Genomic DNA, 15,144 nt, shown 5'->3' on the forward strand with positions numbered 1-15,144 from the left:
TCTGTACCTTCAGCTACATTTTGCTGTGAACCTAAATCTGCTCTAAAGAACAAAGTCTCTTTTTTAAAGAAAGTGGGTACAGATTTTCTGGAGCTTGACTTTTTAACACATTAAAAAAAGGCTTGGAAATTTTCTACCCTTTAATGCAGAAATTATATTTTAATGGGTTTTTCCTCTGGAAATAATGAACAGAGTCGTTAAAGATTTCCCTACAAAGACGTTGATAGCAGCATTCTTTAGTTTAACAAGGAACTGGAAACAAACAACCTGAACTTCCCATACTTCCACACTTGATTAATATGTGATTAAAAATGTCTTTTATAAAAGACCACCTTGTCATAAAAATTTTTGAATCAATAAAAATTCACATGATTCAAAAATCAAAACATACACAAAAGGATACCTCGAGAAGCATCCTTCTCACCTCTGTCTTCCTCTCTTTTTCCCTTTGCACCTTTTGTTTTACATCTATTCTTCTAGTGTTTCTTTTGACAAATTCAAAGATATATTCTCATTTATTTCCCTCAAAGAAGTTTCTGAATCAAAATATGGAGTGATACTTCATTCTTTTACAATTGTAGACTAGTGTGTTGTGTGGATACGCTACAGGTTTTTTTAAGTTCCCTTAAGTTTTTTTTAAGCGGGACACATTGGCTTAATATTTTCAAACTATGTCTGTTAAGTTACAAATTGAGTTATTTCCTAATGTTTGGCTAATGTACTGCTATACACAGTGTTATAGTATAAAATTACCAGTGCTTCTGTAAATAACTGTATGTCACATTTATTTGTATATAGGCAAATGAAAATAAGTTGGTATATGTGCTGCCAAAGCGAGCACATTAAGTTGGGTAATAAACTCCTAAAAGTGGTATTGCTGAAAGCAGTAATAATAATAATAAAATAAATAAATAACAAAAGCATTTGTAATTTGGGTAGATATCGCCACGTTCAAGTCCATAGGGTCTCGCCATTTTGTACTTCCCAGTCTTTGGTGGAAGTGAGTGCCAGGGGTTGGACCAGAGTCAACAAGCAAATATCTGCTGAAGCCCTAAGAAGGCAATCACCAAAAGCAGGATTTCTCGGCAATTTCTCTTGACCTTGGTTCTGAATGCAGGGTGTCCTCTCAGTCACCCCAGATACAGTAGGGAGGAGCACTGTTTCCAAGAAACTCACCTCAAGTTATTTTTCTGTGTCTCCATGTGTCTCTCATGGAGTAATTAGTCATCAAATTAAGAAGCTGCCCTTGTTATCAACTGTAGACATATTTTTAGGTAAACTTTTAAATTACTTTGCAAGTAAATGTAATTAAGCTTTCCAAATTATTGTTGGAAAAAGGGGGATATAATTTTAGGTAAACTTTTAAATTACTTTACAAGTAAATGTAATTAAGCTTTCTGAATCATTGTTGGAAAAAGTGGGTCAAGAAGCGTTGGCACTGGCTTCTACCCTTCATTCCATCTACCCAGTTTTCACAGCATTCTAGAAGGAGTGGATCTGTAAGGTGTGCTGGTTGACTCACCTGACCCAGGTAGGGTATTTTTCTTTCTCTGGTTTCCATCTGCTTCCAGGAAGTGCCAGGAAGATTGTAATTGGGAGTGAGAGGAGGCATCAAGCTCTGTGCCTGACAGCGCACTCCCTACCTCCAGAAGGAGACACAGGAACACGGTAGTTTGGGGTGCCTGGGTGGCTCAGTCATTGAGTGTCTGCCTTGGGCTCAGGTTATGATCCCAGGGTTCTGGGGTGGAGTCCCACATCCTGTCCTTGCTCGGTGGGGAGCCTGTTTCTCCCTCTGCCTGCTGCCCCGCCTGCTTGTGCTCTCTCTCTAGTTTGCATGAAAGCTAGACTTTTGTTTAGAAATTTGTAATTATTTCAAGAACTTTCCAAAAGTTCTCAGAGCTCTCAGAAAGAGGAAGTGGTAGGGGCAGGGTGGGTTGAGAGAGCAAAGTCCTTGCAAGAAGCAGGTCATCATCGGTCTCAGTAAAGGAAAGTTCCGTTAATACAACCTTCTTGGTGGAAATGGCATTGTTCTCTGGAAGGATGGATGCATAATAGGATGACAACACACGTGACGGAAAGATTGAGGGCTATCAAGCCAAGAGCCATCTTTGGTTGGGTTTGGAAAGGGTTTAGTTTTATGAGATATTGGGGGGTGTTGATTTTTTTTTTTTTTTTGGCTCCTGGGCTTCTGCCTCTGGGTAAAGCCCAAGGGCTCACATGCTGCCTCTCCCTGAGCTCAGGGAAGGACACCAGCTCCTGCCTGAGACTGCATTTGGGGGCCAACACGTGGAACAACACGTGGGACACAGTCACACAGTAGAAAAAGTAAAAAATTACATGCTTCCTCCGTCCCCTCTCCACAGTCCAGCTCCTTAGAAGGAATCCCTGTTATCTGGACTTTCTCATATACATTCAAATGCAAACCGGGCTAAACTCGGGGGGGGGGGGGGGGGGGGGGGATGCTTGGGCTCAGGATGGGAGGAGTCAGGGGAGGACGGAAAGCCATTTTCCCTATGGGTAACACAGGTCTCTGAGATATTTAACTTAACCCACTGAGCCACCCAGGCGCCCCTCTGAGATATTTAACTTAAATGGTAAGAAGAATGTGACTTGATTCATGCCCCAAGGGGCAAGTAGGCTGTCTGAGTTTGGGTTCCCTAAAAGCAGATCCTGAGATAAAGATTAGAGGGCACTGAGTTTACTAGGGAGATGATCCCAAGAAAGGAAGTTAGGGAAGTAGAAAAGTGGGACAGAGAAGGGGCAGCAGCCAACAAAATGGTGGGAAACCATGCAAATTACCACTGTGAGCAAATGGAATTTAATTGCCCTGGGGAAACTCTGGAAGGAAGCCTGGAACAAGTGCTCTAGAGTTCCACCAGCAGAGGGAGTGAGGGAGCTCAGTCATCTCCTGAGAAGTGGGGGTGGGTAGTGTTAATTCTCCAGGCTCTTCAGTTGGCCTGGCCCAAGAGCAGAGAATAACCTTGGGATCTGAGCATCCTCCTGCAACGAGATGTCATTGCTGTCATTTGGAAGGCACACACAGAAATAGCGAGGGTGTGTGTGTGTGTGTGTGAATATTTGCCACTTGGGCATTACTTTGCATGGTTGTACCGTAATTCTTGGTGGGCCCCGTTGTTTTCTCTCACCTCTATCAAGTTCATCTGAGTGCGTCCTTCACACGGTAATGGCCGAGGTGCAGGAGCTAGCAAATCCTAATGTATAAAATTATTCCGAGGCTCTCTTGCTGGGCGTCTGCTAACATCCCATGGGTTGAAGCATGTGTCGGAGTGCAGTGTCGCAGTTGGCGCAGGTCCCCCTACCTACTACAGGAGGGCACTGCGCAGTTACACTGCAAAGGGCACATACGCACAGAGGAGTGAGGCATCAGGGCCATACAACACAATTTGCTCCCATGTCTCTGATCCCAGGATTACGTGCCCTGCCCCTTTGGCTGCAGCTCTGATTCTGTGAGCCAGACTATGGGCTCAGTCATTACCCTTTTTGGCTTACTTTATCCAGGATTGGATACCATTGCTTGCTCCCAAGGAACCCGGTCGGATTCAGGCATTCTCACGCAGTTGAGAGAACAGGCTCAGAGAGGCTAATAAGTTCCAGAGTTCACACAGCTAGTGGGTGGCAGAGTTGAGATTCACACCAGGATCCCAATTCTAGACTCTGTTGTACTAACTTGAGAATTGTGGTTTCCCTGGAGTGAGGGAGACTGGGCGGAGGTCAGGATTCCTCACTGGGCTCTTGCTCTGGTCAACTCTGCCTGCCTCGGGGGCAGAGCATGGCACTGAAGCCAAGGCCAGGACAAAGAAGGAGAAGAATGAATGAGATCCCCAAGGCCCCTGCTTGACTCCAGGGACCAAATGCGTTCCAGCACGGACTGGACTGACCGGGATGGTGGTTCTCAAATTGGAGTATGTGTCAAGATCTTTCTCAAAAGACATGCGTGGGGATGGGGCACCTGGGTGGCTCAATGGGTTAAAGCCTCTGCCTTCAGCTCAGGTCATGATCCCAGGGTACTGGGATTGAGCCCCACATGAGGCTCTCTGCTCAGCAGGGAGCCTGCTTCTTCCTCTCTCTGACTGCCTCTCTGCCTACTTATAATCTCTGTCAAATAAATAAATAAAATCTAAAAAAAAAAAAAAAAAAAAAAAAGTAAAAGACATGCCTGGGGCCCATACTGGAAGATTCTTATCCCTGTATCATTAAGATTCTCCTGTTTTTGTTCAAGTATTTATTCTTTTTTTTTTTTTAAGATTTTATTTATTTACTTGACAGGAGAGATCACAAGTAGGCAGAGAGGCAGGTGGAGAGAGAGAGGGGGGAAGCAGGCTCCCCGCTGACAGAGAGCCCAATGAGAGGCTGGATCCCAGGACCCCAGGATCACGACCTGAGCCAAAGGCAGAGGCTTAAGCCACTGAGCCACTCAGGCGCCCCTCAAGTATTTATTCTTTACCAGGGTTCCCATTAAAAAAAAAAAAGAGAAGAAAAGAAAAGAAAAAGAAACAGCATGGAAACTAAGACTAGCCTTGATAGAAGTCTTTGACTCTAAGAAGTGGACCTTACTGAATTCTGATGCAAAACGGCCGAGAATCTTCCCAGCAGAACCGCATTTTGCTTTCTTGCTTGTAATCTCTTGTAACAGCTCCGGTTGTGTGAATACTCTTTTTTCTTAAGTACAAAATCAGTGTTGAGCATTTCCCCCGTATTTAATGCAGTGTGGACATGTATGAACCTCTACTAGTTGGTAATGACCCTTAAAGAACACATGGGGGCCAGGAACAGAAAGCTAAGACCAGGAACACATCAACAGGATTTTGAGTCCCGGCTCTCTGTAGCAGACTTTGCTAGTCAATATAAAGTTTTCTGTGCAGCTCGGAGTGCAGCTGGGCCAGGGCCAAGCTGGGGAAGGTGAGAGGTACCGTCCTAAAGAAAGATGCACCTTGTTCAGGGAATGGGAAGTAGGTTTTAAGAAACTATATACCCCATAAGTAGTTTGAATCATGCACAGGTGTCTCTTTCTAAATAGAAAGCAACTGACATTTATGCTCAGAGATGCTTCCATAAGGATGAGTGCCACGGGGTGCTGGGGTGGCTCCCAGCTCAGGAGTCCACACAGTCCAGCTGGTGGCATGTTTTTCCATGCTGACCTCCCTTTGGCATAAGCTGACAATAAGACTGGAGCTCCCAAGTCTTCTCACTCCCATCACAGACATACTCAGCCAAAGATATAAGATGTCTTTAAACAAAGGCATCCAAGGTCATGGAACATTGGTGTCCTTTCCCCTGACTTTGAGGAAATGGTGGGTGAAAGATGGGGGTGGGGGCTGGGCTAGGGAAAGGGAACACTTTGAGTCCCATCTTGGGATACCTGTACTCTCTCCTCCACTCAAAGCTGTCCTTGTCCCCCAAGGGGCTTTTTAAAAGGAACAGTGAGGAGGAGGGTGTGGGCAGGACCAGCAGGGGCCACAGGGCTTCCCCTTGCAAAAACAGAGGTAGAGGCTAAAAGGGGCTGTACACAGACACATAGTGTTTACTGAAACCCAGCCTCCCAACCAAGAGACCTCCAGTTGGAGATGAGGCTGAATAAGAGAAAGAGGAGAAAGGCAGACAAGAGACTACAAAGATAGGATAGTGTGAATATTCATATTTATACTTAATAAAGTATAAAGGAAGTTAAGAGGAGAAGGAGTGAGGCTCCCCTTGACCTTGTTCTGTCTGAAGACCCAGAGGTGCCTGCACTCTCTCCCAGGTCCATCCCCCAATCCCCCCACCCCCACCTTTTGTTCATTGGCAATGGCTCCTTGATATTTATGGCTTTTCCCTAGGGGGTGTTCAATTCCCATAGAATGCCCCTCACTGTGTACTCTGGCGAGCTAGAGAGCTAGAGTTCCGACTGCAGTTTGACTGCGATTTTGCTGTTCTTTAAGGCCGGCTAATTCAAGCTCGGTCTCTGGATATTGAATTGCAGGGAGTCTAAAAGTCACCCATCTCCCCGTAGACTTCCCTTACCTTCCAAAGTGGGCTCACACCTTTCTGAGGCCCTGTTGGTGGGTTTGAGTTTCCCAGAGCTAGAGTCTATGCCTTGAATTCCTGATTACTGTTGTTTTTCTGAAAGTAGAAAGTTCTTGGTGGGATAACAACTCTTGTTGTTGTTGTTGTTTTAATTAACATATAATGTATTATTAGTCCCAGGGGTACAGGTCTGTGAATCGCCAGGTTTACACATCACAGCACTCAGCATAGCACATACCTTTTCCAGGATAATGACTCTTTATACCTCTTCTTTGCAGACAGCAATTACTCTAAAGGGGAGTCATTTTGCTATTGGATGGGTTTAAACAAAAATCTGGCTACTCCCAGAACTAGTAAATAATAATCTGTCTTTTTAAATATGTACCTCTTTTCTGTAGTGTGAAACATATAACATTAGATTTACCATTTTAACCATTTTAAAAAATAATTTTAGTTGTTTATTTGACAGAGAGTGAGAGATCACAAGTAGGCAGAGAGGCAGGCAGAGAGAGATGTGGAAGCAGGCTCCCTGCTGAGCAGAGAGCCTGATGAGGGGCTCTATCCCAGGACCCTGAGATCATGACCCGAGCTGAAGGCAGAGGCCCAACCCACTAAGCCACCCAGGTGCCCCAATTTTAACCATTTTTAAGCAGGGAGTTCAGTAATGGTGAGTATGTTTACATTGTTGTGCAATGGATCTCTAGAACTTTCCCACCTTGTAAAACTGAAACTCTACACCCATTAAATACCAATTCCTCCTTCTTCCTCCCCCCCAGCTCTTGGCAATCACTTTGTTACTACTTTCTGTTTCTGTGATTTTAACTAGAGTCAATCATCCAAATCTACTCCAAATGCCAAAACAGTGTCTTCACCGTGCCTAATGGTTGCTCTGATAGGTTACTCCGATTATGACTTTTTCCCCCAAGCTCTTTCAACTTCACTTTAAAGACTATTATTAATGAAAATAGCACACCAAGCCAGGCCAGCCATCCAAGAAGGCAATGCTTTGTAATAGAAAGCTGGTTATAATCCAAATGTTTCAGACATAGGAAAAAAATCTCGAAAAAGAAACTGCAACATGTTCGCTGTGATTATTTCTGAGCGGTAAAATTACGAATCAATTTTTACTTTGTCTTCATTTTTTAAAAAATTTATTTGACAGACAGAGATCACAAGTAGGCAGAGAATCAGGCAGAGAGAGAGAGAGAGAGAGAGGAAGAAGCAGGTTTCCAGCTGAGCAGAGAGCCTGATGCAGGGTTCGATCCCAGAACCCTGGGATTATGACCTGAGCCAAAGGCAGAGGCTTTAACCCACTGAGCCACTCAGGTGCCCCACTTTGTCTTCATTTTTAAACTGATGCACAGAAGACATGGGTTACTTTGTCTAACAAAGAATGCACATACAAAACCAAAGCAAATGTTGTCCAGTTGTTTGGTACTATGTAAATGACAATATTCTTTGTGATATTTTCAATGTTTTTGAAAAGCTAACTGGGGAATGAATGAAACCAATCAGAGAGTTTTGCACACATGTTTTCTAAAGGCCAAACGATTGGTTCAGAACCAGCTGGTCAGGGTGCCTGGGTGGCTCAGTGGGTTAAGCCACTGTCTTCAGCTCAGGTCATGATCTCAGGGTCCTGGGATCGAGTCCCGCATCGAGCTCTCTGCTCAGCAGGGAGCCTGCTTCCTCCTCTCTCTCTCTCTGCCTACTTGTGATCTCTCTCTGTCAAATAAATAAATAAAATATTAAAAAAAAAAAACCAGCTGGTCAGATGGTTAGCCAGTGAGAAGGCTTCTCGAGGAGAAGGCTGCTGGTGTTGGTGAACCTTCCTCATATCAAGGGGCCCCATCAGTGGACATACTAGGGAAAGTTATTCTGACCAGGCGCAAAACTCAGATGATGCATGGCAAGCACCAAGGATATAAGTTTTCCCCAGGCCTTTGCCTGAGTCAGTCATCACTGGTTGCAACCACCAAAAATGGACTTGAACCAACCCATGCCAGAGAGTGGAATCGGGAGGGGAGAGGGGATCGCGTGCTGTATTCTTGCTTCTCAATTACCTGGACTGCAGATGCTGAAGAGGGGAACTTAGTCAGAGCTCTCAGCAGCCAGAATCACAGCTGGAGGGTCGCCACAATGTCTGTGTCTCCAAGTTCCAGTTCTGTTTTTCTGTATCCTCATCTCTCTGTGTGTTTGGTCTGTTCTTCTCTCTCCTTGGCTCAGACGCAGCTCCATCTGACTTCTCAGTTTTAAAGCCCAAGAATCCTACATGTCTAGGAAAGAAAGAGAATTTACCTGAACCAACTTGGGTCAGGCACCTGCTCAGGTGGTCGGTCACTAGCCCACAAAGGACATTTGTGTTATTTGGAAAAGGCATCATTTTTTCCAGGCAGATATAGCCCTGAGCCAGCACATGCACTCAGGTTTCACTTGCACCCACCCCCCATTTCCTTGTGCAGTGCACAACTCAGACAACAATAAATAGGAACCCTTGTCCACTTCTGGTCCAGTCAGCTGTGGCTGGGATGGAGGTAGGCATAATCACTTGGTCTCCCCCAAGGATGTGGGTGGGGAGATAGCACTCCTTCCTTCTGCACCCCAACCCAGGAATAAAAGTAGCTCTAGCATTTTTCATCCTACCTCTTTCAGGCAGATGATATTACAGTGGAGCTAGAGGTACTTTGGGTTGGTATATTCTGTGAAGAAACTGTGACTTTTATAAGTAGGGTGGGCTTGATTAAATTGAAGTAGTTAAGTGTGTTAATATGTAGAGCTAGGAAAGGAAAATAGAGATCACCTAGGCTCATCAAATAACTGAGTGAAATATAGCACCATTTTGAGACTTAGCACTGAAAAACAAATGGTTTATTAAAGGAAAGAATAGGACTTCACCTGCAGGACCTTTTCATTCTAGAAACTTGGAAGCACCTGGGATGGAAGGGCATCATGTCTGTCAGGAGGGGGAGCAGGGATGAGTGGGGTCTGGAGTGCCCTCGTGGCCCTTCTGGAACCAGGAGACCTGGCTCAGAGAAGGCAATCAGATTTTTCCTTTTTGAACTCTGCTTGAACCCACTCTTATAAACTGGCTCATGGCTTTCTGAAATCTGTTTGTAATTGTCAACCGTGTTCCATATTAGACATGAAACCCCATCTGTACTTCTGGAAAGCCGCTGGTCTCTTCTGGGTCTGTTTTTCCTCCCCACTCTGTGCTTTCCCTGTTTGATGAAACTCCAGGCTGTGTCAGGCGTCCCCTGGTCCCTTTTCTCCCTGCATAGCAGGAACGCCCACTGGGCCATCCTTCCCTCAGGCTTTACTTCCCTGCCCTTCTAGGGACATGGAATTGCCAAATTTACTTTGAGATGCCACCCCCTGCCTCTGATGGCTCATTCCTAGCTCCTCACATCCCTTTAGACCTGACAGAGTTAAGCACACGTTTCAAAATGTCATTCTCTTAGCGGTTGAGACATGACAAGTCATTTGCTCCTCTCGCAGATGGAGATCAACATACTTGAACTCAGAATATTTTTTGAGACTCTAGACTGTTCCTAGGGTTTCTGCTTCATATTCCACAGCTTGTGTGATAACACAGAATAACCTTGACTCAATTAGATTCACAGTATGTCAATATCAACTCTGGCTGGGAGGGTCAACCTCGGCGGGAGATGCTGACTCTGATATTAGCAGCTGGGGCACGATTGGTGGAATCGTGTGAAGTCACCAAAGGTTTTCTAATTCCACCATCCTGGTGTATTTTCTTCTTGTTCAGAAGATACTGAAGTTTATACAGCATGTCTTATGCTCTAGGTGTGACATGACTTAGGCAATTAATGGTTTGATGTTGCCTTGGAAGGTTTTAAACGTCTAGGGAGAACAACAGTTTGGCTCGTTTTAGAGACTCTTGGCTTAACAAGCTGCAGAGAACTTGGAGGAGCGAGCTTGTTAAAATGTGGGCTGAACGCCTGAGCAACAAAACACCCAACGGGAGAGTCCCAGAGAAGATGCCATGACTTTTCGTGCACACAGTTTTAGGACTCCCGTGGTTAAGCCATAAAATTGTTAGGAGGTCAGGGCCAAGGAACTCAGAAGAGCGAGCCAAGAATAATATTCCAAATAGATTTAGAAATGTTTGCTGCCAGTCAGGCAGGGAGAGGAGTAGGGAATCCTCTGAGTGGAGCAGGCTGGTGAGAGAATCACTGTATTATTTAATCCGCTAATCAAACAGCTGGATACCTTCTGGGGTATTTTCATAACTGCCCAGAGCTCAGGAGACATTCTAGAAAAGGAAAGATGGCATTAAGCTTTATTGGATAATTGGGAAGTTTGATCATCAGATCACTCATTTTACGTTGCCCTCCCTGAATATTAAATTGGCAGAAGTAGAAATCAGGGATGAATGGACATGCCTTCTGACGCTTCAGTAGAAAGTGTGGTGGAATGTGCATGGGTGAGTGGATTGTGTGCTGTCTCCTTGCTTCTAAATTACCCAGACTGCGAAGGACTTACATCTGTGGATCTACTTCCAAGCAGCCACATTTGGTGAGTGAGTCTGCTCCTCGGGCTTGGCTGTCCACTGGAACCACCAGGGGAGCTCTAAAAAAAAATAAAGGTATGAGGGCTTATTCCCAGGGATTCTGACATAGTTGGTCTGGGGTATGGCCTGGGTATTGGGATTTTTAAAAGCTTCTCCAGATGATTCTAATATATAGCAAAGTCTGAACAATCTCTGGGATTTTCTGACTACTCTAAACATTTTTCAACATATTTACTCCTTGAGGTTGGATTCTCTGACCTTTATTGAAGCTTGGGGAGTTTCTACTGAACAGTGTATTTATGTTCATTCCTGGCTAAAGAACATTTAGAATGTTCCAGTGTATTCTTCAAACGCACATAGATGTCTATTTGTACTAAAGTAAGTATGTATGTGGAAATTCACAAGATAGGGATTTTAAATTCAATTGGATTTAGACTCTGCTGAAGCCATATTAGGTTTTTCTTTGGAGAACCTGCTAAGGATTCGGTGTTCTTTTTTTTTTTTTTAAGATTTTATTTATTTAGGTGTTCATTTTGTTTTGAGAAAGGTTGTAATTGGTGCAAAGGAATCTGATTTTTTTAAAAAAAACAGGTAACACTTTATATCTTAAACCAGTTGGCGAGTTAGGGTTGATCCCAAGTGTATCACTTAGCTTTTGCCCTCTAACAAACTGTTCCAACATCTCGGGGCTTGAAATAAGAATATTCATTACTTCCCATGAGTCAGTGGGTCAGCGGGGCAGTTCTGCTGATGTGGGCCAGGTGTGACTGACCTCATCTGGGCTTGTTTATGCGTCTGAGGTCGGTTGGTGAGCTGGATGGCTTCATTCATCCATCTGCTGGTTTTCCGGCCGAAGACGTGGGAGACAGGAGTGACTGGCCCATGCGGTCCCTCCTGTGCCAGCAGACTAGCCTGGCCTCACCCACATAACCTTGGAACTCAAGGTTCCAAGACCAGCAAGAGGGTAGGTTCCGATGTGTAAATACACATTTCTTCATTCTCTGCTTGCATGGTTTGCTTGTCGTCCTGTTGGCCAAAGCATGTCATCTGGTGAAGTTCAGAGCCCCTGTGAGAGGACGTTACCAAAGGGCTTGGATAGAGGAGGCCGGGAACAAATAGGGTTCATTACCACAAACAAAGCACCTGCCACCTCAGGGCTGCCCATTCGGCCAGCATCCGGCTTACCTTTTCCTTTCATTTGAAAATACAACTGCTCAAACCCTCATCCCATAAACCCAGAGTATTCCGTGAGTGCCCTGGCCAGCATCTCCATAGATGCTTGGGGAGAGGGAGAGCAGGGGGCAGGGAGAGAAGCAGTAGGCGGAAGCGGTGCAGGAGGGGAACACTAACTTCCGTCCCCCAAATTCTTGCATTAATTTTTTTCTTTCACGGAATTGTCGATGAATCACGGTTTTTCACTCCACCTTGAGCCATTGTTCTTCTCCTTCCAGATTTTATTCAGCCTTGAAGTCTCAGTGCTCAGGTTGGCTTGTTATGTATAAGGGAGGAAATGGAGCTTTACAACAGAGTTATCTAGAGGGCATCACTGTAGCCAAGGGGTCAAACCCAACATGCCCAACCAGGCAACAGAGTGACATCGTGAGTCTTCTGGTATGATGCCCTGGAAGGGGCACAACCTCCTGTCTGTGGTATTCCTGGTCAAAATGCCTGAGCTGAATCTTGTTAGGTGGAAAAAAGTCACAAAAATACAATCGAGGAGAGGGGGGAGGAGTCAAAATGGCGGAGAAGTAGCAGGCTGAGACTACTTCAGCTAGCCGGAGATCAGCTAGATAGCTTATCTAAAGATTGCAAACACCTGAAAATCCATCGGCAGATCGAAGAGAAGAAGAACAGCAATTCTGGAAACAGAAAAACAACCACTTTCTGAAAGGTAGGACCGGCGGAGAAGTGAATCCAAAGCGACGGGAAGATAGACCCCGGGGGGAGGGGCCGGCTCCCGGCAAGCGGCGCACAAAATCAGGACTTTTAAAAGTCTGTTCCGCTGAGGGACATCGCTCCAGAGGCTAAACCGGGGCGAAGACCACGCGGGTTCAGCGTGGCCTCAGGTCCCGCAGGGTCACAGAAGGATCAGGGGTGTCTGAGTGCCGCAGACTTTGCGGGTATTGGAACGGGAAAGCCGGCTACAGAGACAGAGCCGACAGTAAGCTCACAGCTCGGTGTTACCTTGAACTGGTCGCAGGCTCGGTGAGCTTCGGAGCGCGGCCGGAGGTCAGGCAGACGGGAGTAACTGGGCGCTGTTCTCTGAGGGCGCACTGAGGAGTGCGGCCCTGGGCTCTCGGCTCCTCCTGGCCGGAGACCAGGAGGCCGCCATTTGTATTCCCGTCCTCCGGAACTCTACGGAAAGCGCTCAGGGAACAAAAGCTCCTGAAAGCAAACCCAAGCGGATTACTCACCCCGGCCCCGGGTAAGGGCGGTGTAATTCCGCCTGGGGCAAAGACACTTGAGAATCACTACAACAGGCCCCTCCCCCAGAAGATCAACAAGAAATCCAGCGAGACCAAGTTCACCTACCAAGGAGTGCGGTTTCAATACCAAGGAGAGCAGCAGAATTCCAGAGGAGGAGAAAGCCAAGCACGGAACTCATGGCTTTTTCCCTGTGATTTTTTTTTTAGTCTTGCAGTTAATTTAATTTTTTTCTTTTTCATTTTTTGTTTTTTTTTTTCTCGCCTTCGGGTAAAAAAATTTTTTTTTTAACTGTTACCTTTTTCTTTTTTAACGATTTTTTACTAGTTTATCTAATATATATATTTTTTCTTTTTTACATTTTTCTTAGGTGTTTTCCTTTTTTTTTATAATTCTTTTCTTTTCTTTTTTCTTTTTTTTTTCTTTTTTCTTTTTCTTCCTTTTTGAACCTCTTTTTATCCCCTTTCTCCCCCCTCACGATTTTGGATCTCTTCTAATTTGGTTAAAGCATTTTTTCCTGGGGTTGTTGCCACCCTTTTAGTATTTTACTTGCCCCTTCATATACTCTTATCTGGACAAAATGACAAGACGGAAAAATTCAACACAAAAAAAAGAACAAGAGGCAGTACCGAAGGCTAGGGACCTAATCAATACAGACATTGGTAATATGCCAGATCTAGAGTTCAGAATGACAATTCTCAAGGTTCTAGCCGGGCTCGGAAAAGGCATGGAAGATATTAGAGAAACCCTCTCGAGAGATATAAAAGCCCTTTCTGGAGAAATAAAAGAACTAAAATCTAACCAAGTTGAAATAAAAAAAGCTATTAATGAAGTGCAATCAAAAATGGAGGCTCTCACTGCTAGGATAAATGAGGCAGAAGAAAGAATTAGTGATATAGAAGACCAAATGACAGAGAATAAAGAAGCTGAGCAAAAGAGGGACAAACAGCTACTGGACCACGAGGGGAGAATTCGAGAGATAAGTGACACCATAAGACGAAACAACATTAGAATAATTGGGATTCCAGAAGAAGAAGAAAGAGAGAGGGGAGCAGAAGGTATACTGGAGAGAATTATTGGGGAGAATTTCCCCAATATGGCAAAGGGAACGAGCATCAAAATTCAGGAGGTTCAGAGAACGCCCCTCAAAATCAATAGGAATAGGCCCACACCCCGTCACCTAATAGTAAAATTTACAAGTCTCAGTGACAAAGAGAAAATCCTGAAAGCAGCCCGGGAAAAGAAGTCTGTAACATACAATGGTAAAAATATTAGATTGGCAGCTGACTTATCCACAGAGACCTGGCAGGCCAGAAAGAGCTGGCATGATATTTTCAGAGCACTAAACGAGAAAAACATGCAGCCAAGAATACTATATCCAGCTAGGCTATCATTGAAAATAGAAGGAGAGATTAAAAGCTTCCAGGACAAACAAAAACTGAAAGAATTTGCAAATACCAAACCAGCTCTACAGGAAATATTGAAAGGGGTCCTCTAAGCAAAGAGAGAGCCTACAAGTGGTAGATCAGAAAGGAACAGAGACCATATACAGTAACAGTCAACTTACAGGCAATACAATGGCACTAAATTCATATCTCTCAATAGTTACCCTGAATGTTAATGGGCTAAATGCCCCTGTCAAAAGACACAGGCTATCAGAATGGATAAAAAAACAAAACCCATCTATATGTTGCCTCCAAGAAACTCATTTTAAGCCCGAAGACACCTCCAGATTTAAAGTGAGGGGGTGGAAAAGAATTTACCATGCTAATGGACATCAGAAGAAAGCAGAAGTGGCAATCCTTATATCAGATCAATTAGATTTTAAGCCAAAGACTATAATAAGAGATGAGGAAGGACACTATATCATACTCAAAGGATCTGTCCAACCAGAAGATCTAACAATTTTAAATATCTATGCCCCCAATGTGGGAGCAGCCAACTATATAAACCAATTAATAACAAAATCAAAGAAACACATCAACAATAATACAATAATAGTAGGGGACTTTAACACTCCCCTCACTGAAATGGACAGATCATCCAAGCAAAAGATCAGCAAGGAAATAAAGGCCTTAAACGACACACTGGACCAGATGGACATCACAGATATATTCAGAATATTTCATCCCAAAGCAACAGAATACACATTCTTCTCTAGTGCA

This window comes from Mustela erminea, chromosome 7 (genome assembly GCF_009829155.1).
Source record: "Mustela erminea isolate mMusErm1 chromosome 7, mMusErm1.Pri, whole genome shotgun sequence".
Lineage (NCBI taxonomy): Eukaryota > Metazoa > Chordata > Mammalia > Carnivora > Mustelidae > Mustela > Mustela erminea.